The sequence below is a fragment of the Ranitomeya variabilis genome, chromosome 1 (genome assembly GCF_051348905.1).
Source record: "Ranitomeya variabilis isolate aRanVar5 chromosome 1, aRanVar5.hap1, whole genome shotgun sequence".
In the NCBI taxonomy this organism is placed as follows: domain Eukaryota; kingdom Metazoa; phylum Chordata; class Amphibia; order Anura; family Dendrobatidae; genus Ranitomeya; species Ranitomeya variabilis.
The window spans coordinates 46,850,114-46,877,348 of record NC_135232.1 but is presented as its reverse complement, the minus strand read 5'-3'; the positions used below and the strand labels follow the sequence as shown (position 1 = coordinate 46,877,348).

Genomic DNA, 27,235 nt, shown 5'->3' with positions numbered 1-27,235 from the left:
CTAGGCGCTGTGGTTTTTCTTTGCAGCCTTTGCAGAGTCCCATACCCTTAAGGGGTATTGATGCTACACCGTTGGCCAAGAATAAACCTCAGTATTGGACTCAGCTGACTATGTGCATGGCTCCAGCACATCAGGAAGATTGCCGTTTTCTGGTGTTGCATAATTTACATGATGTTGTTGTACTGGGTTTTCCATGGTTACAAGTACACAATCCAGTGCTGGATTGGAAATCAATGTCTGTGACTAGTTGGGGTTGTCAAGAGGTACATAGTGACGTTCCTTTGATGTCAACTTCCTCTTCCCCCTCTTCTGATGTTCCTGAATTTTTGTCAGATTTCCAAGATGTATTTGATGAGCCCAAGTCCAGTTCCCTTCCTCCACATAGGGACTGTGATTGTGCTATTGACTTGATTCCTGGCTGTAAGTTCCCTAAGGGCCGACTTTTCAATCTGTCTGTGCCAGAGCATGCTGCCATGCGGAGCTATGTTAAGGAGTCTTTAGAGAAGGGGCATATTCGGCCGTCTTCGTCACCATTGGGAGCGGGATTCTTTTTTGTTGCCAAGCAGGATGGCTCCTTGAGACCCTGTATTGATTATCGCCTTCTTAATAAGATCACGGTCAAATTCCAATACCCTTTACCTTTGCTCTCTGATTTGTTTGCTCGGATTAAGGGGGCTAGTTGGTTTACCAAGATTGACCTTCGAGGGGCATATAATCTTGTTCGTATTAAACAGGGTGACGAATGGAAAACTTCATTTAATACGCCCGAAGGCCATTTTGAATACCTGGTGATGCCTTTCGGGCTTTCTAATGCTCCTTCTGTATTTCAGTCCTTTATGCATGATATTTTCCGCAATTATCTTGACAAATTCTTGATTGTGTATTTGGATGATATTTAGATTTTTTCCAATGATTGGGAGTCTCATGTGAAGCAAGTCAGGATGGTATTCCAGATCCTTCGTGATAATGCTCTATTTGTGAAGGGGTCTAAGTGCCTATTTGGAGTTCAGAAGGTCTCTTTTTTGGGGTTTATTTTTTCTCCTTCGTCTATAGAAATGGATCCTGTTAAGGTCCAAGCCATTCATGACTGGATTCAACCCACATCTGTGAAGAGCCTTCAGAAATTTTTGGGCTTTGCTAATTTTTATCGCCGTTTCATTGCCAACTTCTCTAGTGTGGTTAAACCCCTGACCGATTTGATGAAGAAAGGCGCTGATGTGACTAATTGGTCCTCTGAGGCTGTTGAGGCCTTTCAGGAGCCTAAACGCCGATTTACTTCTGCCCCTGTCTTGCGTCAGCCGGATGTTTCTCTTCCTTTTCAGGTTGAGGTTGACGCTTCTGAGATTGGGGCAGGGGCCGTTTTATCACAGAGGAATTCTGATGGTTCCTTGATGAAGCCATGTGCCTTCTTTTCCCGAAAGTTTTCGCCTGCGGAACGCAATTATGATGTCGGCAATCGGGAGTTGTTGGCTATGAAGTGGGCATTTGAGGAGTGGCGACATTGGCTTGAGGGAGCCAAGCACCGCATTGTGGCCTTGACCGATCATAAGAATCTGATTTACCTCGAGTCGGCCAAGCGGCTGAACCCTAGACAGGCTCGGTGGTCCCTGTTTTTCTCCCGTTTTGATTTTGTGGTCTCATATCTTCCGGGATCTAAGAATGTTAGGGCGGATGCCCTCTCTAGGAGTTTTTTGCCTGATTCTCCTGGAGTCCTTGAGCCGGTTGGCATTCTTAGGGAAGGGGTGATTCTGTCTGCCATCTCCCCTGATTTGCGGCGGGCGCTTCAGGAATTTCAGGCTGATAAACCTGACCGCTGTCCTGTGGGGAAGCTGTTTGTTCCTGGTAGATGGACAAGTAAGGTAATTTCTGAGGTCCATTGTTCTGTGTTGGCCGGTCATCCTGGGATTTTTGGTACCAGAGATTTGGTTGCTAGGTCCTTTTGGTGGCCTTCCTTGTCGCGGGATGTGCGTTCTTTTGTGCCCGGGCTAAGCCTTGTTGTTCCCGCGCTAGTGGGTTGCTTTTGCCTTTTCCTGTCCTGGAGAGGCCTTGGACGCATATTTCCATGGATTTTATTTCGGATCTTCCTGTGTCCCAGAGGATGTCTGTTATCTGGGTGGTTTGTGACCGGTTCTCTAAAATGGTCCATTTGGTACCTTTGCCTAAATTGCCTTCCTCCTCTTTGGTTCCATTATTTTTTCAGCATGTGGTTCGTTTGCATGGCATTCCAGAGAATATTGTGTCGGACAGAGGTTTCCAGTTTGTTTCCAGGTTTTGGCGGGCCTTTTGTGCTAAGATGGGCATTAATTTCTCTTTTTCTTCGGCGTTCCATCCTCAGACAAATGGCCAAACTGAGCGAACTAATCAAACCTTGGAAACCTATTTGAGATGCTTTGTGTCTGCTGATCAGGATGATTGGGTGGCTTTCTTGCCGTTGGCCGAGTTTGCCCTTAATAATCGGGCCAGTTCGGCTACTTTGGTTTCGCCTTTCTTTTGTAATTTTGGTTTCCATCCTCGATTTTCTTCAGGGCAGGTTGAGCCTTCTGATTGTCCTGGTGTGGATTCTGTGATGGACAGGTTGCAGCAGATTTGGACTCATGTGGTAGACAATTTGACATTGTCCCAGGAAAAGGCTCAGCATTTTGCTAACCGCCGTCGGTGTGTTGGTCCTCGGCTTCGTGTGGGGGATTTGGTCTGGTTATCCTCTCGTCATGTTCCTATGAAGGTTTCTTCCCCTAAGTTTAAGCCTCGGTTTATTGGTCCTTATAAGATTTCTGAGATTATCAGTCCAGTGTCTTTTCGTTTGGCCCTTCCTGCCTCTTTTGCCATCCACAATGTTTTCCATAGATCTTTGTTGCGGAGATATGTGGTACCCGTTGTTCCATCTGTTGATCCTCCTGCCCTGGTGTTGGCTGAGGGGGAGTTGGAATATGTGGTTGAGAAAATTTTGGATTCTCGTTTTTCGAGGCGGAGGCTTCAGTATCTTGTCAAGTGGAAGGGTTATGGCCAGGAGGATAATTCTTGGGTGGTTGCCTCCGATGTCCATGCCGCCGATTTGGTTCGTGCTTTTCATTTGGCTCGTCCTGATCGGCCTGGGGGCTCTGGTGAGGGTTTGGTGACCCCTCCTCAAGGGGGGGGGTACTGTTGTGAATTCCGCTCTTGGGCTCCCTCTGAGGCAAGATAGCTTTCCTGTTTCTACCTTTAGGGGTAGCTAGATCTCCGGCTGTGACGAGGTGTCTAGGGAGTGACAGGAACATCCTGCTACTGCTAGTGTCTGTGTTAAGATTAGGAACTGCGGTCGGTATAGTTACCACCTGCTCAGAGCTAGTCGCATGTCCCTCCTTAATCACCAGACAATAACAGTGTACAGATCCATGAAGACACAAAAGAGCACAGTGAGGTCAAAAATACTCTGTTGTAAAAAAAAAAAAAAAAAAAAATCACAGTAATCAGCAAGTGCTAGTCAAAAGATGTAAAGAAAACAGGGTATTTAGTTGATACTTTTTTTGCAAAAAAATGTATACTAAGCTGCTCCACCAAATCGTCAAGGTATACCCTTATAGAGCAGTCCTAACTAATGTATAGAATCCCTATCTGATGTATTAAAAACCTGATCATTTGTATAATACCTGTATAAGCAGGGTTCAGAGAAGGACTGCTCTATAAGGGTATACCTTGACGATTTGGTGGAGCAGCTTAGTATACATTTTTTTGCAAAAAAAGTATCAACTAAATACCCTGTTTTCTTTACATCTTTTGACTAGCACTTGCTGATTACTGTGATTTTTTTTTTTTTTTTTACAACAGAGTATTTTTGACCTCACTGTGCTCTTTTGTGTCTTCAAGTATTCTGGTGGTGTGAACAGGTTCCTACAGACTTGTTCAATGTGCAAGTGGCCCATGTGTTTCTGAGTGTACAGATCCAGCATAACAGGTTACTCTCACTATATATATATGTGATATATGAGTAAAGGCTCCATCTCTGCTACAGTACAGTCTGATGATGCTGGGTGTACAGATCCAGCATAACAGGTTACTCTCACTATATACAGTGGGGCAAAAAAGTATTTAGTCATTCAGCAATAGTGCAAGTTCCACCACTTAAAAAGATGAGAGGTGTCTGTAATTTACATCATAGGTAGACCTCAACTATGGGAGACAAACTGAGAAAAAAAAATCCAGAAAATCACATTGTCTGTTTTTTTATCATTTTATTTGCATATTATGGTGGAAAATAAGTATTTGGTCAGAAACAAAATTTCATCTCAATACTTTGTAATATATCCTTTGTTGGCAATGACAGAGGTCAAACGTTTTCTGTAAGTCTTCACAAGGTTGCCACACACTGTTGTTGGTATGTTGGCCCATTCCTCCATGCAGATCTCCTCTAGAGCAGTGATGTTTTTGGCTTTTCGCTTGGCAACACGGACTTTCAACTCCCTCCAAAGGTTTTCTATAGGCTTGAGATCTGGAGACTGGCTAGGCCACTCCAGGACTTTGAAATGCTTCTTACGAAGCCACTCCTTCGTTGCCCTGGCGGTGTGCTTTGGATCATTGTCATGTTGAAAGACCCAGCCACGTTTCATCTTCAATGCCCTTGCTGATGGAAGGAGGTTTGCACTAAAAATCTCACGGTACATGGCCCCATTCATTCTTTCATGTACCCGGATCAGTCGTCCTGGCCCCTTTGCAGAGAAACAGCCCCAAAGCATGATGTTTCCACCACCATGCTTTACAGTAGGTATGGTGTTTGATGGATGCAACTCAGTATTCTTTTTCCTCCAAACACGACAAGTTGTGTTTCTACCAAACAGTTCCAGTTTGGTTTCATCAGACCATAGGACATTCTCCCAAAACTCCTCTGGATCATCCAAATGCTCTCTAGCAAACTTCAGACGGGCCCGGACATGTACTGGCTTAAGCAGTGGGACACGTCTGGCACTGCAGGATCTGAGTCCATGGTGACGTAGTGTGTTACTTATGGTAGGCCTTGTTACATTGGTCCCAGCTCTCTGCAGTTCATTCACTAGGTCCCCCCGTGTGGTTTTTGCTCACCGTTCTTGTGATCATTCTGACCCCACGGGTTGGGATTTTGCGTGGAGCCCCAGATCGAGGGAGATTATCAGTGGTCTTGAATGTCTTCCATTTTCTAATTATTGCTCCCACTATTGATTTCTTCACTCCAAGCTGGTTGGCTATTGCAGATTCAGTCTTCCCAGCCTGGTGCAGGGCTACAATTTTGTTTCTGGTGTTCTTTGACAGCTCTTTGGTCTTCACCATAGTGGAGTTTGGAGTCAGACTGTTTGAGGGTGTGCACAGGTGTCTTTTTATACTGATAACAAGTTTAAACAGGTGCCATTACTACAGGTAATGAGTGGAGGAAAGAGGAGACTCTTAAAGAAGAAGTTACAGGTCTGTGAGAGCCAGAAATCTTGATTGTTTGTTTCTGACCAAATACTTATTTTCCACCATAATATGCAAATAAAATGATAAAAAAACAGACAATGTGATTTTCTGGATTTTTATTTCTCAGTTTGTCTCCCATAGTTGAGGTCTACCTATGATGTAAATTACAGACGCCTCTCATCTTTTTAAGTGGTGGAACTTGCACTACTGCTGAATGACTAAATACTTTTTTGCCCCACTATATATATATATATATGTGTTAGGGGTCAAGTTCCCGCCTCTGCACAGTGGGAATCTCGGGCCATCTCCGCTGCGGTCTCCCATTCTTCTCCTGCCGCAGTGGAGCCTGCTCAGCAGAGACGTCGGTCCCAGTGTCTTGCTCAGTCCCACTCTGTACAAAGAGTTACTGCGGCTTTTCCTGCTTCTGCCATTAAAGTCAGTGCTGGGCAGCGGCGAGCAGACGCTTCTGGGACTAAGTCCTGCTCTTCTCGTTCTGAGCATGCCCGGAGTAAGATCTCTCAGTGGAGATCGAGGGTCACATGGTCAGATACTGCAGCTAAGTCCATTGGTCCTTTCAGGAAGGTCCTGTAGGTACTAGGACTAAGTCCTGCTTGGCACACACTGAGCATGCCCAGGGCAAGATCTCTCAGTGGAGATTTAGGGTCACATGCTCAGGTATGGCAGCCTCTCATTGGTCCTTCTGGGAAGGTCTTTTACTTGCTGCAGCTATATAAGGCTCGCATGGCCGCACGGCCATGCGCTAGTATTGCTTTCATTTATGTACTTTGCGCCAGTGTGGTCTTGTATGTGTGTGTTCAGGGACCCGGCTGAAATAAGCCCCTAGAATGCTGGCACCTCCGGCGAGGAGTTCGTATGCTTGTGTGTTCAGGGACCTGGCCGAAATAAGCCCCTAGAATGCTGGCACCTCCGGAGAGGAGTTTCGTGTGCGTGCAGGACCACTGACTGCTCTTGTTTAGACAGTTAGCCTGTGCCTCTGTGGAGTCTAACAGGGCACAGCGCTTTGAGTTCACGGCTGCTCTGTGAAGTAACAGAGTTAGCTAACACTGCTATTAGTTCCGCTATTTACTAGCAGCAGGTTCTCCTGCACGGTGGACCCCGGGCTGCGAACGCATCTATCCTAATAAAATATATACTTTCATTAGGTGCGTTCTGCTAGCCCTATCATAACATATATATATATATATATATATATATATATATATATGTGATATATGAGTAAAGGCTCCATCTCTGCTACAGTACAGTCTGATGATGCTGGGTGTACAGATCCAGCATAACAGGTTACTCCCACTATATATATTTGTGATATATGAGTAAAGGCTCCATCTCTGTACAGTACAGTCTCATGATGCTGGGTGTACAGATCCAGCATAACAGGTTACTCTCACTATATATATGTGATATATGTGTAAAGGCTCCATCTCTGTGCAGCATGCTTATCATGTATACAGACTTTGAGTACATGTTAGATCCTGGGTCTCCAGGTTATTTCCCTTGCTGCACATATAATCTGTGCATGACTTCCAAATCCGTGCTTTATTTCTGGAGATATGGCAGTCTTTAGTCCTATTTAGTGTTGAGCGATACCGTCCGATACTTGAAAGTATCGGTATCGGATAGTATCGGCCGATACCCGAAAAGTATCGGATATCGCCGATACCGATACCCGATACCAATACAAGTCAATGGGACACCAAGTATCGGAAGGTATCCTGATGGTTCCCAGGGTCTGAAGGAGAGGAAACTCTCCTTCAGGCCCTGGGATCCATATTAATGTGTAAAATAAAGAATTAAAATAAAAAATATTGATATACTCACCTCTCCGGAGGCCCCTGCACCTTACCGCTGTTAACCGGCAGCCTTCTTTGCTTAAAATGAGAATTAGAATTAGGAATTTAGGACCTGAGAATGACGTCGCGGCTTGTGATTGGTCGCGTGGCGGTCACATGAGCGGCACGCGACCAATCAGAAGCCGTGACGTCATGGAAGGCCCTAAACGCGCTCATTTTAAGCAAAGAAGGCTGCCGGTTAACAGCGGTAAGGTGCAGGGGCCTCCGGAGAGGTGAGTATATCAATATTTTTTATTTTAATTCTTTATTTTACACATTAATATGGATCCGATACCGATTCCCGATACCACAAAAGTATTGGAACTCGGTATCGGAATTCCGATACCGCAAGTATCGGCCGATACCCGATACTTGCGGTATCGGAATGCTCAACACTAGTCCTATTATGTTGCATGCTGTCCTGCCTGATATATCCAACCCTTTTTCTGTATATTGTCCCCTTCATATGTTTGCAGGATCGGGTTATACCCATTGAGCGCTTATTTATATTACCTAAGATGGTGGATAGCACAAGCCTGAGTGGATTACCTGAAGCCATACTATATATATTTTATCAGGTGTCAATAATTATTCGGGGAGTAATTCAGCACATGGCGTGGTGGTGAGTGGGGCACTAATAACGCAGCATATGGCAGGCAGTGGGTGGGCACCTCTAACGCAGTCATGGCGAGCATTGAGTGGGCACTAATAAGTCAGCACATGGCGGGCAGTGAGTGGGCACTCCTAGTGTGATGCTGCACCTTACGCTGGAGAACACATCATGGGCCCAGTTTTCAGCCCTGTCTCTCGTCTATTGTATGTAGGTAGCGTGACTGACTGGGGACACAGACCTTGCAGTTTTCTGCACATACACTTATGGCTGCAGGCAGCTTATACTAGACCTACATATTATATTTTCTTACGATGTATGTGCAGCTGGTGATTTGAGAGCCTGTCTCTATGTAGAGGATGTAGAGGAGCAGGCGGCTTCTCCTTTATTGTTACAGCATATAACACAGCATTGCCAATCATCAAATTTATCTGACCTTATGGTGGGACATTTTCCAGTATCAACCTGTAATATACCTTGGTTGTAAACTTACATGGCATTTTCATCTTCACTTATCCCACATCTTGTGCAGTTGGGGGGGTCCTTGAAGTTGGTTATAAATTGGTCTGGGGGATCCATTGGGATATGGATTCCTCTTTTTGGAATTTAATTTGGTTCTTGATCTGGTGAATGGTAGAGGGGGTTTTCAGCAAGGGTTTGTTGAATCCTCAGGAAGTTCAAGTGAACATTGGAACCCTGTGGTTGTGGTGTTCCCGAGCTAGTGGGGTAACGGCTGGGAGTAATTGTTGGTACATTTTATGTTCACTTTTTGTTTGGTAATCACCAGATCTTATGAGCTTCAAGGACTCCTCCCAGCATGTTAATGTTCTTTATGCTTTGATGTTTTATTGTATGTTCTTTTAATTCTTATATTGTCCCCTTCATATATTTGCATGAATGGTGTATACCCACCAAGTGCTTAATTTTATATTACCTATGATGGTGGATAGCACAGACTGAGTGGATTACCTGGAGCTGGGCAGTTGGGGGGGTCCTTGAAGTTGGTTACAAATTGGTCTGGGGGATCCATTGGGATATGGATTCCTCCTTTTGGTATTAAGTATGGTTCTGGATCTGGTGCAATGTGGAGGGGAGTTTCGGCAAGGGTTTGTCGGATCCTCAGGAAGTTCAAGTGAACATTGGAACCCTGTGGTTATGGTGCTCCCGAGCCAATGGGGTAACGGCTGGGAGTAATTGGTACATTCTGTGTTCACTTTACGTTTGGTAATCGCCAGATCTTATGAGCTTCAGGGACTCATTCCAGCGAGCTAAGGTTATTTATGCTTTGTTGGGTTATTGCATGTTTGTTTTAATAAAGGTGTGTATTTAAAAAAAACAAAAAAAACCCCACTTATTTGTTTCTTTTTTAGTGGGTCCTTGAAGCTAATTATAATTTGGTCAGTATGGGTAACCATCTCAGGTAAGGACCCTCTGTTTTGGGGGGGTATTTATCATAGTATGACCCTTTGTGTGGAGGAGTAAACATCTCGGGTATGGCCCGTGGATGGTGGGGTGTACATCATATTATGACCCCCTGGTATGGAGGGGTAACCATCTTTGGTATGGCCCCCTGGTGTGGAGGAGTGACCATCACGGTATGGCCCCCTGGTCTCCAGAAGCATTTATATCTTACAAGACCCTGTTAGGGTAAAGTCCATGTGGTCATGGCAATCATATTTTACATGCCTACAAATTAAATTGGGTCCTATGAGCTAGGAACAATAGCTGGAACAAAAAAAAAAAATAGGCATGCATTTCAATACAATCGGTAGCTTCAAGGACGCTCTTTTTTCATGTGACTTGAGAATGCTGAGGCAAAGATTTTGACTGTTTATATTGACCAACTCCTGTTTCTTTCAAGGTTGTCGTCTGGACAATGTAGTAATATGGGGCTTTAAACTGAAGAGCAAGGTACCTAATATGGGTGCCCGGGAGTCAGTGGGAGTGACTAACGGAAAAGTAATAAAGTGCATCCCGATGCCCTTGAGCCAGTGGGAGGGGCTAAGGGTGAAGTAATCAAGCGCATTAACATGAAGGGCAATGTGCCTATTCCCAATGCCTTTGTCCCAGTTAGAGAGGGTTAATGGTATTATGATATCAAGTGCCTGTAAAGCAATTAACAATGGCGTGGCAACTTTATTAATAATGCCTTTGTAGACTTTTTTGCAATAGGCTTATTTCATTTACTATGTCCAAATATTACAGAAATTATTTAAATTATTTAATGATCGGTTATACTGTCGATATATTGTGTATGGCTTTTAATTACTCCTTGTTTATAGTATCTTTCTCTTTATATACACTCATCACTTTTGGGTAGTAATAGTAAGTGGGTTTAAAAATTGGTTACTGCATCCAAGCTGCTGTATGTAATGGTGGTTTCTAGAACTAAAATCTGTGAATTGGTATAATAGTTTTTGGGGCATGACAGATGTCATTATACAGGTGGTCAGACTGTGGCTACCCCTTTATTATGGTATAGTTTCCGCATTCCCCATTATAGGATCCTCATTGCAGGATGTTTAGTGGCTGTTATTTTGCTGTAGTTAGTTGTAGTTATAGTTGTATTATCGATCATAACTTGGTAGTGTTGCATTGTAAAAATTAATCTTTTGTAGCCCTGGAATTTTGCTACTCATATGCACATTCTTTCCATAGCAAGCAGAACTGGTTGATGACTTTATTAGGCATGGGTGATGGGGGTCGAGTCCATTCAAGGTGTCAAATGGCCTCGCTGGTGGCGGTTTAGGAGTCAGGTGGAAGTTGCAGACAAGTTAAGGTGGACTCATTTTAACTATTAGAGGATGTAAAACCTCATGGTGGTGGGCAGGCTCGGCTTTGGTGGCCAGCCTCAAGGACGCTGTAATGGTAACATCAATCAGGGGTGGGCACAGTGGTTAAGCACAGGAGTGAGGATAATAGGGTCATTGGTGCCCTGAAAGTTTACTGGCTCTGCTTGAATGGCAAGCCAGTGCGTGCCAACCCCATTATGGCTGTCTGTCCTGGAGCTGCATGTCAGACAGCTGGGGATATCGCAGTACTTGTGAATCCCAATGTACTAGCACTCCACCTGACTCCTACTGTGATTATTTAATCCTGTGATTTGAAAAAAAGCTGTGGCCATTTTGACAACCAAAATAATGTGTTTTGTGTATTTATTTTAGTACCTAGGTTTACAGTAGTTATGGTGGTTTTAAGATGGAGTGGGGTCCATCCCATATCCAAAAGTCATGAGTTAATTAAATGAATGCAAGTACATGTGTACAGAGCACATAGAAGCCGGCTCCTCCCTTCGGAGGAGAAACTATTTATCAAGTAAACAGATCAATCTGAGAGGTGACAAGACATCACATACTTCGCTGTACGGCAGCAGACCAGACATCGCAGACTTCACTGCACGGCAGGAGACGATACACCGCACAGTGAGTAAAAGTCGTGACACAGCCCTGGGCAACAAAGACAGCTCCCCTAAATTGAGACTGTCCCACTCGCGTTGAGCGCACTCCATACAGCTTAGTGTTATACAGCTTGCAACTGAGAGTGATTGCTGTGATGAGAGTTAACTCTGTTCACAACAGCTTAATCTTAGACGCCGCTGTATCATGCCCCAATATTGTTATATATGTGGCTTTCAAATATAGCAGAACTGTTCGCTACCTCTCTATGTTGGCATTATATTAATTTCTGCCATTGCAGATAATGCACATAAGCATGATAGAATATAGAAACGATTCCTATCTGCACAGTGCTGTATGCATGTTCCGCATTGAGGTTATAGTTAAGAGTTAGAGGGGTTACCAGGACTTTTTTCTATGGGGCTGAGCACATATCGGTAAGTAGTTGCTAGAACTCTCCCAGCTCACAGCAGTCACAGAACGTTTCGTGCAGGGCCGGACTGGCCATCGGGCAGTTCTGGCAAATCCCAGAAGGGCCGGTGGCAGTAGTGGGCCGCTCGAGTGTGCCGCTGTCGGCACACTCTCCCCGCTGTCGGCGCACTCCTGGCCCCGCATTCAACTATGACGCCGGTACAGTTGAATGCAATGATGGAGGAGAGAGCGTCTGCTGACGCTTCCTCTCCCATCATTCCCCGCTCTGCCTTCCGCTGACACTGCGGGTGCGCGATGACGTCATATCATCGCGCACCTGCTGTGTGACCGGGCGGGCAGACTGCGACTGCTGAGACCAGAGCCAGAGCAGCGCGGGGCAGGAGGAAAGGTGAGTAGACTGTTTTTTGTTTTTTTTTATCAATGAGTGATGACTGGATTGTGGAGCTTTTTTGGGGGGGGGCTGTGCTGCATTATATTCTATGGGCCTGTGCTGCATTATATTCTATGGGCCTGTGCTGCATTATATTCTATGGAACTGTGCTGCATTATATTCTATGGGGCTGTGCTGCATTATATTCTATGGGGCTGTGCTGCATTATATTCTATGGGGCTGTGCTGCATTATATTCTATGGGGCTGTGCTGCATTCCATTCTATGGGGCTGTGCTGCATTCCATTCTATGGGCCTGTGCTGCATTATATTCTATGGGCCTGTGCTGCATTATATTCTATGGGGGCTGGCTGTATTACATTCTATGGGGCTGTGCTGCATTACATTCTATGGGGGCTGTGCTGCATTACATTCTATGGAGGCTGTGCAGCATTACATTCTATGGGGCTGTGCTGTATTATAGTCTATGGGGGCTGGCTGTATTACATTCTATGGGGGCTGTGCAGCATTACATTCTATGGGGCTGTGCTGTATTATAGTCTATGGGGGCTGGCTGTATTACATTCTATAGGGGCTGTGCTGTATTACATTCTATGGGGACTGAGCTGTAATGTTGGATACAGCTGTAATTATATGTTATATAGTCGTGTTACACTCCCCTCACTTCTTGTAGCCTACAAGTGTACAAAGATATTATACAGTCACCATGTGACAAGTGGGCCTGTGTGACTTCAAATGCCAGGGCTGAATTTTAGTCCCAGTCCGGCCCTGGTTTCGTGCCTTATAATTATATGGGCTCACATCCCCTCCGCCCCATCACATTCCACTGGGCTACGCTGCCCCTCTGCTTCCATCAGCAACATGTGTGACTGTAAGTCCCAGGCTTTCCTCAGAACGGTCGTTATGATCTGTATCTGAGTGGCTGCTGTGTATAGGAATCGGACTGCACTGTGATATAGGATTGCTGTTGCGGAAAACTAAATGTTATTGTTGCTGCACAATAATGACATCCCACCCCTTGTCCACCCCTGAGGGTCACCATTATACAGTGGGTGCCCAATTGCTGCCCTTTGTTTTATTGTTTGTGGACACAGGGGAAGAATGCGTGATACCTAGGGGATGCCCATGAACTAAGAGATTGTAGATAATAGATGCAGACCATGTTTAGACTGTGCGCAGATATTTGTTCAGATACATATATTGATATTGATCCAGATAGATTTATCCAGATCTATTTAGACTGGTACATGGAGCAGAAAGCAGGAAAATTAATTGGGATATTGACAGGAGCAGCTCATTTGGAATTGAAGTCCTGGTCCCATTTTGGGAAGAACTGTTGAGCAAATTCTCTAGAGATTAAGCACTGCCTTTGATACCCAAACAGAATTAAAAATGCTTTTTGGCAGAACATAGTGGCCTGATGAGCTATCACAGTTGCAGTAAGCCAATGAGTCATTATTGGACTCTATTCATATTGTGCATTCATTCTTGCAATACATCGGTGGCTCCGGTGCCTTCATCTGGGTACTGCACTGGACTTACCAATAGGGTTGAGCGAAACGGATCGTTCATTTTCATAAGTCACCGACTTTTGGCAAAGTCGGCGTCTCATGAAACCCGACCCGATCCCTGTGTGGGGTCGGCCATGCGGTACGCGACTTTCGCGCCAAAGTCGCGTTTCAATGACGCTAAAAGCTCCATTTCTCAGCCAATGAAGGTGAACGCAGAGTGTGGGCAGCGTGATGACATAGATCTCAGTCCCCACCATCTTAGAGAAGGGCATTGCAGTGATTGGCTTGCTTTCTGCCGCGTCACAGGGGCTATAAAGGGGCGTTCCCGCCGACCGCCATCTTACTGCTGCTGATCTGAGCGTAGGGAGAGGTGCCGCTTCATCAGAAGCAGGGATAGACAGTGGTAGGCAGGGTACATTCACCCCCAAACCGCTTGTGCTGTAGCGATTTCCACTGTCCAACACCACCTTTTGTTTGCAGGGACAGTGGAAGCTACATTTTTTTTTCCTCAGCGCTGTAGCTCATTGGGCTCAGCCCCTAGAAGGCTCCCTGATAGCAGTGTGTGTGTGTGTACACCGCTGTGCAAACCAACTGCTTTTTTCAAAGCACAAATCCTGTTGTTCCTTCCTTTCTGCACAGCTATCTTGTTTGTTTGTCCACACTTTTGTGTGCAGCAGTCCTTTCTATAGCTGCCTGCCATACTTTTCTGAGATTACTGCAGGGAGATAAAGATTGGCAAGTCTGCCTCTGTGCCAGTGCTGTGTGTGGCATCTGTCTCTCCTTGTGTGCCACCGAAAACCAGTGTGTAATATTGGGCCATTTTTTTTTTTTGGGGGGGGGTAAATTCTCCCTGTAAAAAAAATAATTAATAGTGGGAGATAAAGATTGGCATGTCTGCCTCTGTGCCAGTGCTGTGTGTGGCATCTGTCTCTCCTTGTGTGCCACCGAAAACCAGTGTGTAATACTGGGCCATTTTTTTTTTTTGGTAAATTCTCCCTGTAAAAAAAATAATTAATAGTGGGAGATAAAGATTGGCAAGTCTGCCTCTGTGCCAGTCCTGTGTGTGGCATCTGTCTCTCCTTGTGTACCACCGAAAACCAGTGTGTAATATTGGGCAATTTTTTTTTTTTGGTAAATTCTCCCTGTAAAAAAAATAATTAATAGTGGGAGATAAAGATTGGCAAGTCTGCCTCTGTGCCAGTGCTGTGTGTGGCATCTGTCTCTCCTTGTGTGCCACCGAAAACCAGTGTGTAATATTGGGCCATTTTTTTGGAGGGGGGGTAAATTCTCCCTGTAAAAAAAAAATAGTGGGAGATTAAGATTGGCATTTCTGCTTGAGTGCCGGTCCTGTGTGTGCCATCTGTCTCAAATTATTGGGGCACAGAAAACCTAGTGTGTAACATTGGGCCTGATTTTACTTTCAGTGTCAGGCACCTATAAAGGTATATATAAATCCTACAGAAGTTTGAGTTCACCTTATAAGTTGTTTTACAGTAACAAATACCATTACTTTGGTTACGTTTTGCAAACAATGAGGAAGTCTAGTGGAAGAGGTCGTGGCCGTGGGCGGTCATTGTCAGCTGGTAATGATGGTAGTGGTGGTGGAGCATCAGGTGGTCGTGGTAAAAGCAGTACAGCACCTAAGTCTCGAGTTGTTGAGCCAGGTTCGTCGTCTGGCTACACAAGGCCTCGAACGCTCTCTTTTCTGGGAGTAGGAAAACCACTTTTGAAGCCGGAGCAGCAGGAACAAGTATTGGCTTTCATTGCTGACTCTGCCTCTAGCTCTTTCGCCTCCTCTTCGGAAAGTGCCAAATGTCAGAGCAGTGCATCGTCAGTGGATGCTCCCGGTCAGGAACAAGTCGCTTCCTTGTGTCCTTCAACCAGAACAACAGTGAAGGATGCGTCAGTCGACACAACAGGTTACTCCATGGAGCTCTTTACACATACCGTTCCTGGGTTAGACAGTGAAACAGTTAACAGGCCATGCCCATTAGAAGTTGAATCGGACATGGAGTGCACAGCTGCACAGCCACAGCCAGATTACTATGCTGTTCCTTTGACTCAGACCAGAACATTGCCTTCGCAGTGTACTGAGGCAGAATCAAAACCAGCGGAGACTATGGTGCCCCGTCACGAACGCTATACCACCGGCTTACACGGTAACACAGACGAAGTTGCACACGACATAGAAGAGGAGGTCATAGATGACCCAGTTGTTGACCCCGATTGGCAGCCTTGGGGAACAGGGTGCAGGCGGCAGTAGTTCTGAAGTGGAAAAGGAGGAGCCACAGCAGGAATCAACATCACAACAGGTTCCATCTGCCGGGCCCGTATCTGGCCAAAAACGCTTGGCAAAACCAAAACCAGTTGGAGGACAGCGTGGCCATCCGGTTAAAGAAGCTCAGTCTGCAATGCCTGAAAAGGTATCCGATAGTAGAAAGAGTGCAGTCTGGCATTTTTTTAAACAACATCCAAATGAGCAGCGCAAAGTCATCTGTCAAAAATGTTCAACTACCTTAAGCAGAGGTCAGAATCTTAAAAGTCTAAATACAAGTTGCATGCATAGACATTTATCCACCATGCATTTGCAAGCCTGGACTAACTACCAAACGTCCCTAAAGGTTGCAGCACCCTCGGCCAATGAAGCTAGTCCACAACGCTACATCCCTTCCCTCCCTGTAAGCCCACCATTTCCCGCACCACCTGCAGTATCTGTGCAGCTTTCGTCGCCAGGCCAAAGCAGTCAGGGAATCACCAGGTTAGTAGTAGGAAACACTGCATGTAGGGCACCGGCAAGAATACCATCTCCAACCCTCTCTCAGTCACCCATGTCCACCGGCACCCTCGCTAGTTCCACCGTATGCAGCTCTCCAGTCCAGCTCACCCTTCATGAGACTCTCGTTAGGAAAAGGAAGTACTCATCCTCGCATCCGCGTACACAGGGTTTGAATGCCCACATTGCTAGACTAATCTCATTAGAGATGATGCCCTACCGGTTAGTTGAAAGCGAAGCTTTCAAAGCGCTGATGGACTACGCTGTACCACGCTATGAGCTACCCAGTTGACACTTCTTTTCTAGAAAAGCCATCCCAGCCCTCCAACAGCATGTTAAAGACCGCATCGTCCATGCACTCAGGCAGTCTGTGACTACAAAGGTGCACCTGACAACAGATGCATGGACCAGTAGGCATGGCCAGGGACGTTACGTGTCCATCACGGCACACTGGGTGAATGTGGTGGATGCAGGGTCCACAGGGGACAGCAATATTGGGACAGTTCTGCCTAGCCCACGGTCAAGGAAAGAGTTGGCTGTAGGCGTTCGCCCCCCCTCCTCCTCTTCCTCGTCCTCCTGCAGAAGCGAGAGCTCGTCCACAGACCGCAGTCGCACATCCACTCCATCCGCAGCTGCCACTGTTGCACACCAGGTGTGCCACTATGGGACAGCTAATGGCAAGCGTCAGCAGGCTGTATTGGCAATGAAGTGTTTGGGCGACAACAGACACACTGCGGAAGTTCTGTCCGAGTTCTTGCAGAAAGAAACTCAGTCATGGCTGGGCACTGTACATCTTGAGGCAGGCAAGGTAGTGAGTGATAACGGAAGGAATTTCATGGCTGCCATAGCCCTTTCCCAACTGAAACACATTCCTTGCCTGGCTCACACCTTAAACCTGGTGGTGCAGTGCTTCCTGAAAAGTTATCCGGGGTTACCCGACCTGCTCCTCAAAGTGCGCAGACTTTGCTCGCATATCCGCCGTTTGCCCGTACACTCCAGCCGTATGCAGAACTATCAGCGGTCTTTGAACCTTCCCCAGCATCGCCTAATCATCGACGTTGCCACAAGGTGGAACTCCACACTGCACATGCTTCAGAGACTGTGCGAACAGAGGCGTGCTGTTATGTTTTTGCGGGAGAATACACATACACGGGCAGGCAGTTGGATGGCAGACATGGAGTTGTCAGGTGTGCAGTGGTCGAAGCTACAAGACCTGTGTCAAGTCCTTCAGTGTTTTGAGGAATGCACACGACTGGTTAGTGCAGACAACGCCATAATAAGCATGAGCATCCCCTTAATGCGTCTGCTGATGCAAAGTTTGACGCACATAAAGGAGCAGGCATCTGCAGCCGAGGAAGAGGAAAGCCTTGATGACAGTCAGCCATTGTCTGGTCAGGGCCGTGTAGAGGATGCGGTAGCGGGCGAAGAGGAGGAGGAGGAGGACGAGGAGGAAGCTTCTCCTGGGCCAACCGAAATTAGTGGCGTTGCAAGGCCAGGTTCTGTTTTTTTAAGGGAGATAAGTGACGTAGATTTGCCTGTAACTGCCCCTCAGACCAGCACAACCGCAGATTTGACAACTGGAACTTTGGCCCACATGGCGAATTATACCTTACGTATCCTCAAAAGGGACCCACGCATTATTAAAATGATGAGCAATGACGATTACTGGTTGGCCTGCATCCTTGACCCTCGCTATAAAGGCAAATTGCAAAATATTATGCCACATGAGAACCTCGAACAAATATTAGCAACCAAACAAGCTACTCTTGTAGACCGTTTGATTCAGGCATTCCCAGCACACAGCGCCGGTGATGGTTCTCACACGAGCTGCAGGGGGCTACAGGGCAGAGGTGTTAGAGGTGCACAAATCAGAAGTGGTGTTGGACAGAGGGGTTTTCTGACCAGGTTGTGGAGCGATTTCGCAATGACCGCAGACAGGACAGGTACTGCAGCATCTATTCAAAGTGACAGGAGACAACATTTGTCCAGTATGGTTACTAACTATTTTTCATCCCTTATCGATGTTCTCCCTCAACCCTCATTCCCATTTGATTACTGGGCATCCAAATTAGACACCTGGCCTGAATTGGCAGAATATGCATTGCAGGAGCTTGCTTGCCCAGCAGCTAGTGTGCTATCAGAAAGAGTATTCAGTGCTGCTGGTTCAATATTAACCGAAAAAAGGACTCGTCTGGCTACCCAAAATGTGGATGATCTAACCTTCATTAAAATGAACCACTCCTGTATTTCAAATTATTTTGCCCCACCTTTCTCGGCTGACACCTAGCTTTCCTATAAAAAGGTCTTGCTTGTGGACTGGTCTTACTGAGTGTTCCAATCTCTTAATTTGCAGCAGCTGTTTGTCCAGCATACGACATGTTTACACCTCCCTCAATGGGAAAACTCCCCCCACGGAGCCGCGGTCTCGCCACTTGGCGCAAGCACCCGTTAGAGTGCCGTTTGTCTGAAGAGGTGGGTGTGCCCGCTTTTGGTCGACGGCACTGCCACTGGGTCCCTCATAGTACAATAAAGTGTCTCTGGCGGTGCTGGCGCGCACCCAACGTCAGACACACCGTTGTAACATGAGGGGCCCTGGGGCGGTACCGCCGGCCACAAGAGAGTTCACCCCCCCCAGCTCAAACTGTGCTCTACCACGTGCAAAATTATCTCTCACAGCTCCACCAATGTTTAGTCTATGCGCTGACATCATTCAATGCCTGGCACTGACAATACCAATTTGTTGACATCTATGATGCTAGTTAAAGTAGTCTGTGTCAGTGTCCTATATTGACACCAGTAAATACCTACTGCCAAATTACTATGTCAGAAACTCAGCAGATGAGCCCACCCCTGTACCTAAGTATGCCACACTTTTTTTTTTTTTTTTTTTTGCGAGACATTAACATCTATTTATTTTTTGTGAGTACTAACTGTGTCAGACACTCCTTGCAATCGTCCTCCGCTGACCACACCAATGCTGCCTGTGTACCCCTGCGAGATAACTCTAAGTGCCTTGAGTCTATTTTTATTTATTTTAGGCCTAGAAAGCCTGTCTGCGGTCCCTCCTTGCAATCCTCCTCCGCTGACCACAATGCTGCCTGTGTATCCATGTATCCGATTTAAAACTGCCTTGAGCCTATTTTAAGTTATTTTAGGCCTAGTACGCCTGTCTGCGGTCCCTCCTTGCAATCCTCCTCCGCTGACCACAATGCTGCCTGTGTATCCATGTAACCGATTTAAAACTGCCTTGAGCCTATTTTAAGTTATTTTAGGCCTAGTACGCCTGTCTGCGGTCCCTCCTTGCAATCCTCCTCCTCCGCTGACCACAATGCTGCCTGTGTATCCATGTAACCGAATTAAAACTGCCTTGAGCCTATTTTAGTTATTTTAGGCATAGTACGCCTGTCTGCGGTCCCTCCTTGCAATCCTCCTCCGCTGACCACAATGCTGCCTGTGTATCCATGTACCCGATTTAAAACTGCCTTGAGCCTATTTTAAGTTATTTTAGGCCTAGTACGCCTGTCTGCGGTCCCTCCTTGCAATACTCCTCCTCCGCTGACCACAATGCTGCCTGTGTATCCATGTAACCGATTTAAAACTGCCTTGAGCCTATTTTTAGTTATTTTAGGCCTAGTACGCCTGTCTGCGGTCCCTCCTTGCAATCCTCCTCCTCCGCTGACCACAATGCTGCCTGTGTATCCATGTAACCAATTTAAAACTGCCCTGAGCCTATTTTAAGTTATTTTAGGCCTAGTACGCCTGTCTGCGGTCCCTCCTTGCAATCCTCCTCCGCTGACCATAATGCTGCCTGTGTATCCATGTAACCGATTTAAAACTGCCTTGAGCCTATTTTAAGTTATTTTAGGCCTAGTACGCCTGTCTGCGGTCCCTCCTTGCAATCCTCCTCCTCCGCTGACTACAATGCTGCCTGTGTATCCATGTAACCAATTTAAAACTGCCTTGAGCCTATTTTTAGTTATTTTAGGCCTAGTACGCCTGTCTGCGGTCCCTCCTTGCAATCCCCCTCCTCCGCTGACCACAATGCTGCCTGTGTATCCATGTAACCGATTTAAAACAGCCTTGAGCCTATTTTTAGTTATTTTAGGCCTAGTACGCCTGTCTGCGGTCCCTCCTTGCAATCCTCCTCCTCTGCTGACCACAATGCTGCCTGTGTATCCATGTAACCGATTTAAAACTGCCTTGAGCCTATTTTTAGTTATTTTAGGCCTAGTACGCCTGTCTGCGGTCCCTCCTTGCAATCCTCCTCCTCCGCTGACCACAATGCTGCCTGTGTATCCATGTAACCGATTTAAAACTGCCTTGAGCCTATTTTTAGTTATTTTAGGCCTAGTACGCCTGTCTGCGGTCCCTCCTTGCAATCCCCCTCCTCCGCTGACCACAATGCGGCCTGTGTATCCATGTAACCGATTTAAAACTGCCTTGAGCCTATTTTTAGTTATTTTAGGCCTAGTACGCCTGTCTGCGGTCCCTCCTTGCAATCCTCCTCCTCTGCTGACCACAATGCTGCCTGTGTATCCATGTAACCAATTTAAAACAGCCTTGAGCCTATTTTTAGTTATTTTAGGCCTAGTACGCCTGTCTGCGGTCCCTCCTTGCAATCCTCCTCCTCCGCTGACCACAATGCTGCCTGTGTATCCATGTAACCGATATAAAACTGCCTTGAGCCTATTTTTAGTTATTTTAGGCCTAGTACGCCTGTCTGCGGTCCCTCCTTGCAATCCTCCTCCTCCGCTGACCACAATGCTGCCTGTGTATCCATGTAACCGATATAAAACTGCCTTGAGCCTATTTTTAGTTATTTTAGGCCTAGTACGCCTGTCTGCGGTCCCTCCTTGCAATCCTCCTCCTCCGCTGACCACAATGCTGCCTGTGTACCCGTGGAACCTATTTTAAAGTGCAAAGAGCCTATTTCTTTATTTTATGTAATATTAAAAAAGCCATGATGGACTACGCTGTCCCACGCTACGAGCTACCCAGTCGACACTTCTTTTGCAAGAAAAGCCATCCCAGCCCTCCACCAGCACCACCTCCATTGTCCATGCACTCTGGCAATCTGTGAGTACAAAGGTGCCCCTGACAACAGACGCATGGACCTGTAGGCATGGCCACAGAAGGTTACGTGTCCATTACGGCACAATGGGTTAATGTGGTGGATGCATGGTCCACAGGGGACAGCCTACTAAGTCTGTCTGCAGTCCCTAATTAAAATTTTCCTCCACTGTCTAAATCTGAGCTTCAACCTTCTGGCTCTCATTAAGTGCTTTTTTTAAAAAAATTGGTGGTTGGGGCCTAATACCTCTGTTTGCCGCTCCCTGGTGTTGTCCTCAACTGAATAAATCTGAGCTTCAACCTTCTGGCTCTCCTTAAGTGATTTTTAAAAAAAAATTGGTGGTTGGGGCCTAACACCTCTGTTTGCCGCTCCCTGGTGTTGTCCTCAACTGAATAAATCTGAGCTTCAACCTTCTGGCTCTCCTTAAAGGGGTTATCCACTACTTTCAATTAACCCCCCTATGTATCCCCCCGGGGCCCCTGATGATTTGTGTAAATACCTTCCTTAGCCGTTTTCGCCTGTGAGCGGCGCTATGCTGGTGGCTGAGTCCGGGTCACATGACCCCCAGGCTTCAGCCGCCGCTCATTTCCGCCGACGTCACGTCAATTTCCAGACTCTGGAAATTGACGTAATGTCAGTAGCAGGCGTGTCCCCAGGCTCCACAGACAGCAGTCACTCAAAGAGTGACTGGGCTGTGGGCGGGGCTGAGGCTGCCTGCAGGGTTGTGCTGGGGGCGGGCGGGGCTAGGCAGGGATGTGTGGGCGGGCGCCTGTGCTGTGCGGTCCCCGGCGCTGTGCGGTCCCGGGCGCTGTGCGGTCGCCGGCGCTGGTATGTGCTGGGGGGGTGGTGTGTGTGTGTGTGTGTGTGTGTGTGTGCGTGCATCGTCCGATGGGACAACAAGTCCCATCGGGCTCTGCCTGCTACAGTGGCAGTGAGTGACACATTAGCCAATGATGGGACAGTAGTAGTCCCATCATCCGGCTAATGTGTTGAATGTAAAAAAAAAAAATAAAAAAAATAAACATATACAGTACATACATACATACATACAACACTCACCATGCAACGACACTCACCATGCGGTGACACTCACCATGCGGCGACATGCGCCATGCGACAACATGGGCCATGCGACAACATGCAGCATGCGATGACATGCGACGACATGCAGCATGCGACATGCGCCATGCGACGACATGCAGCATGTGATGACATGCGACGACATGCAGAATGCGACGACATGCAGCATGCGACGACATGGGCCATGCGACGACATGCAGCATGTGATGACATGCGACAACATGCAGCATGCGACAACATGCGCCATGCGACGACATGCAGCATGCGACAACATGGGCCATGCGACAAACATGCGCCATGCGACATGCAGCATGTGATGACATGCGATGACATGCAGCATGCGACGACATGCGCCATGCGACGACATGCAGCATGCGACGACATGCAGCATGTGACAACATGGGCCATGCGACAAACATGCGCCATGCGACAACATGCGCCATGCGACAACATGCGACATCATGCGACATGCCACATACAGTACATACATACATACATACAACATACAGACATACAGTACATATAACATAGATTACATACTCACCATCACTTGTCACTTTGATCCCCGAAGCCATTGTCATCTGTAAAAAATATTAAAATAATAAACAAACAATATACTCCCTGATCCGCAGAAATCTAATTAAAACGAGTGTCCCTCGACGATCTCCCGTGGAGAGCAGGAGCATCTTCTGATGCGACCACTCTCCAGGGGCTCAGGAACACAATGAGGGGAGGAAGGTATCCTTCCACAATGTATTCCCCACAATGTATTCCTATGCCCCTGTGAGAAAATAGTCCCTAGTCTCACTTTATGGCATGCTGTATGAGAAAGTTCCCACGCAGCTTTTTGCCATAAAGTGAGACCAGTGAACTATAGTAACCTCAGTGATGCACTGCAGGAGCCATTGTCTCCTGTCAGTGTGTCACTTAGGGTCCTATAGAGCAGTGACATCACCTGATGTCACTGTTCTATAGGGGAGGTCGTCGTGGGACACTCGTTATTAATTGGACTATGGCGGACAGGTAGTATACGGTTTATTATTTAACGTTTTTTGCAGGCGCTGAAGTATGGTAAGTATGGTTAAATGAAGATTATTAAAATACTTTTTCCTAATGTTTGCGTGTTTTATTAACCCTTTATTAGTATTGGATTAATAACGGATAGGCGTCTTATTGACGCATCTCCGTTATTAACCCGGCTTAATGTCACCTTACAATAGCAAGGTGACATTAACCCCTTATTACCCCATATCCCACCGCTACACGGGAGTGGGAAGAGTGTCATGATCTCAATGGCAAGAGAACATAGCATAAGCATATATAGGAACTAGCTCTTGGAAGATGGGAACTGAGCTTGACCATGAACTAAACCTACCGCACAACTAGCAGTGGCCGGGTAGCATTCCTACGTTTTATCCCTAGATGCCCAGCGCCAGCCGGAGGACTAAATAATGCTAGCAGAGGAAAATATTAGTCCTAGCTCACCTCTAGAGAAATACCCCGAAAGGAGACAGAGGCCCCCCACATGTATTGGCGGTGAATTAAGATGAAATAACAAACGTAGTATGAAAATAGGTTTAGCAAATTTGAGGTCCACTTACTAGATAACAGAAGACAGAAAGGACACTTTCATGGTCAGCTGAAAACCCTATCAAAATACCATCCAGAAATCACTTTAAGACTCTGGCATTAACTCATAACACCAGAGTGGCAATTCCTGTTCACAAGAGCTTTCCAGACACAGTAACAAAACTACAGCTGTGAACTGGAACAAAAATGCAAAAACAAACATGGACAAAAGTCCAACTTATCTAGTAGTTGTCTAGGAGCAGGAACAAGCACAGAGAGGCTTCTGATAACATTGATGACCGGCAAGCAACTAACAGAGAAGCAAGGTTATATAGCGACTCCCACATCTTGATGGGAACAGGTGAACAGAGAAGATGAAGACACCAGTTCAATTCCACCAGTAGCCACCGGGGGAGCCCAGAATCCAAATTCACAACAGTACCCCCCCCTCAAAGAGGGGGCACCGAACCCTCACCAGAACCACCAGGGCGATCAGGATGGGCCCTATGAAAGGCACGAACCAGATCAGAGGCATGAACATCAGATGCATTCACCCAAGAATTATCCTCCTGGCCGTATCCCTTCCACTTGACCAGATACTGGAGTCTTCGTCTGGAAACACGGGAGTCTAAGATTTTCTCCACAACGTACTCCAACTCACCCTCAACCAACACTGGAGCAGGAGGCTCAACGGAAGGCACAACCGGTACCTCATACCTGCGCAATAATGACCGATGAAAAACGTTATGAATAGAAAAGGATGCAGGGAGGTCCAAACGGAAGGAAACAGGGTTAAGAATCTCCAAAATCTTATACGGGCCGATGAACCGAGGCTTAAACTTAGGAGAAGAGACCCTCATAGGGACAAAACGAGAAGACAACCACACCAAATCCCCAACACAAAGCCGAGGACCAACACGACGGTGGCGGTTGGCAAAAAGCTGAGTCTTCTCCTGGGACAACTTCAAATTGTCCACCACCTGCCCCCAGATCTGATGCAATCTCTCCACCACAGCATCCACTCCAGGACAATCCGAAGATTCCACCTGACCAGAGGAAAATCGAGGATGAAACCCCGAATTACAGAAAAACGGGGACACCAAAGTGGCAGAGCTGGCCCGATTATTGAGAGCGAACTCCGCCAATGGCAAAAAAGCAACCCAATCATCCTGGTCAGCAGACACAAAACACCTCAGATATGTCTCCAGGGTCTGATTAGTCCGCTCGGTCTGGCCATTAGTCTGAGGATGGAAAGCGGATGAAAAAGATAAATCTATGCCCATCCTAGCACAGAATGCCCGCCAAAATCTAGACACAAATTGGGTTCCTCTGTCAGAAACGATATTCTCAGGAATACCATGCAAACGAACAACATTTTGAAAAAACAGAGGAACCAACTCGGAAGAAGAAGGCAACTTGGGCAGAGGAACCAAATGGACCATCTTAGAGAAACGGTCACACACCACCCAGATGACAGACATTTTCTGAGAAACAGGCAGATCTGAAATAAAATCCATCGAGATGTGCGTCCAAGGCATCTTAGGAATAGGCAAGGGCAACAATAATCCACTAGCCCGAGAACAACAAGGCTTGGCCCGAGCACAAACGTCACAAGACTGCACAAAGCCTCGCACATCTCGTGACAGGGAAGGCCACCAGAAGGACCTTGCCACCAAATCCCTGGTACCAAAGATTCCAGGATGACCTGCCAACGCAGAAGAATGAACCTCAGAGATGACTCTACTGGTCCAATCATCAGGGACAAACAGTTTATCAGGTGGGCAACGATCCGGTCTATCCGCCTGAAACTCCTGCAAGGCCCGCCGCAGGTCTGGAGAAACGGCTGACAATATCACTCCATCCTTAAGGATACCTGTGGGCTCAGAGTTACCAGGCGAGTCAGGTTCAAAACTCCTAGAAAGGGCATCCGCCTTAACATTCTTAGAACCCGGCAGGTATGACACCACAAAATTAAACACAGGGGCAGAGGAAAAACGGCGCTTAAGCTTCCGAAAGGCCTCCACAGCATCAGGGGACCAATCAGCAACATCAGCACCCTTCTTAGTCAAATCGGTCAATGGCTTAACAATATCCGAAAAACCAGCAATAAATCGACGATAAAAGTTAGCAAAGCCCAAAAATTTCTGAAGACTCTTAAGAGAAGAGGGCTGCGTCCAATCACAAATAGCTTGAACCTTGACAGGATCCATTTCAATGGAAGAGGGAGAAAAAATATATCCCAAAAAGGAAATCCTCTGTACCCCAAAAACACACTTAGAACCCTTCACACACAAAGAATTAGACCGCAAAACCTGAAAAACCCTCCTGACTTGCTGGACATGAGAGTCCCAGTCATCCGAAAAAATCAGAATATCATCCAGATACACAATCATAAATTTGTCCAAATAATCGCGAAAAATATCATGCATAAAGGACTGGAAAACTGACGGAGCATTTGAAAGACCAAAAGGCATCACCAAATACTCAAAGTGGCCCTCGGGCGTATTAAATGCGGTTTTCCACTCATCCCCCTGCCTGATACGCACCAAATTATACGCCCCACGAAGGTCAATCTTAGAGAACCACTTGGCCCCCTTTATGCGAGCAAACAAATCAGTCAGCAACGGCAATGGGTATTGATATTTAACAGTGATTTTATTCAAAAGCCGATAATCAATACATGGTCTCAAAGAGCCGTCTTTTTTTGACACAAAGAAAAAACCGGCTCCTAAGGGAGATGACGATGGACGAATATGTCCCTTTTCCAAGGACTCCTTTATATATTCTCGCATAACAGCATGTTCAGGCACAGACAGATTAAATAAACGACCCTTTGGGTATTTACTACCCGGAATTAAATCTATGGCACAATCGCACTCTCGGTGCGGAGGTAACGAACCAAGCTTGGGTTCTTCAAAGATGTCACGATAGTCAGACAGGAACTCAGGAATTTCAGAGGGAATAGATGATGAAATGGAAACCAAAGGTACATCCCCATGAGCCCCCTTACATCCCCAGCTCAACACAGACATAGCTCTCCAGTCAAGGACTGGGTTGTGAGATTGCAGCCAAGGCAATCCTAGCACCAAATCATCATGTAGATTATACAGCACCAGAAAGCGAATAATCTCCTGGTGATCCGGATTAACAC

General features: G+C 46.6%; 1 protein-coding gene across 4 annotated transcripts in view; it reads left to right on the top strand.

The window, feature by feature from the left end:
• Positions 1 to 11,167: 11,167 nt before the first annotated feature.
• The window catches only part of LOC143804712 (acyl-coenzyme A amino acid N-acyltransferase 1-like), a 49,895-nt gene continuing 33,827 nt past the window's right edge, over positions 11,168 to 27,235 (top strand). For all 4 annotated transcript variants that reach the window (XM_077283113.1, XM_077283097.1, XM_077283106.1 and 1 more), the window contains exon 1: positions 11,168 to 11,285. The gene's annotated coding sequence lies outside the window, so the exon portion shown is untranslated. The remainder of the gene's footprint in view (positions 11,286 to 27,235) is intronic.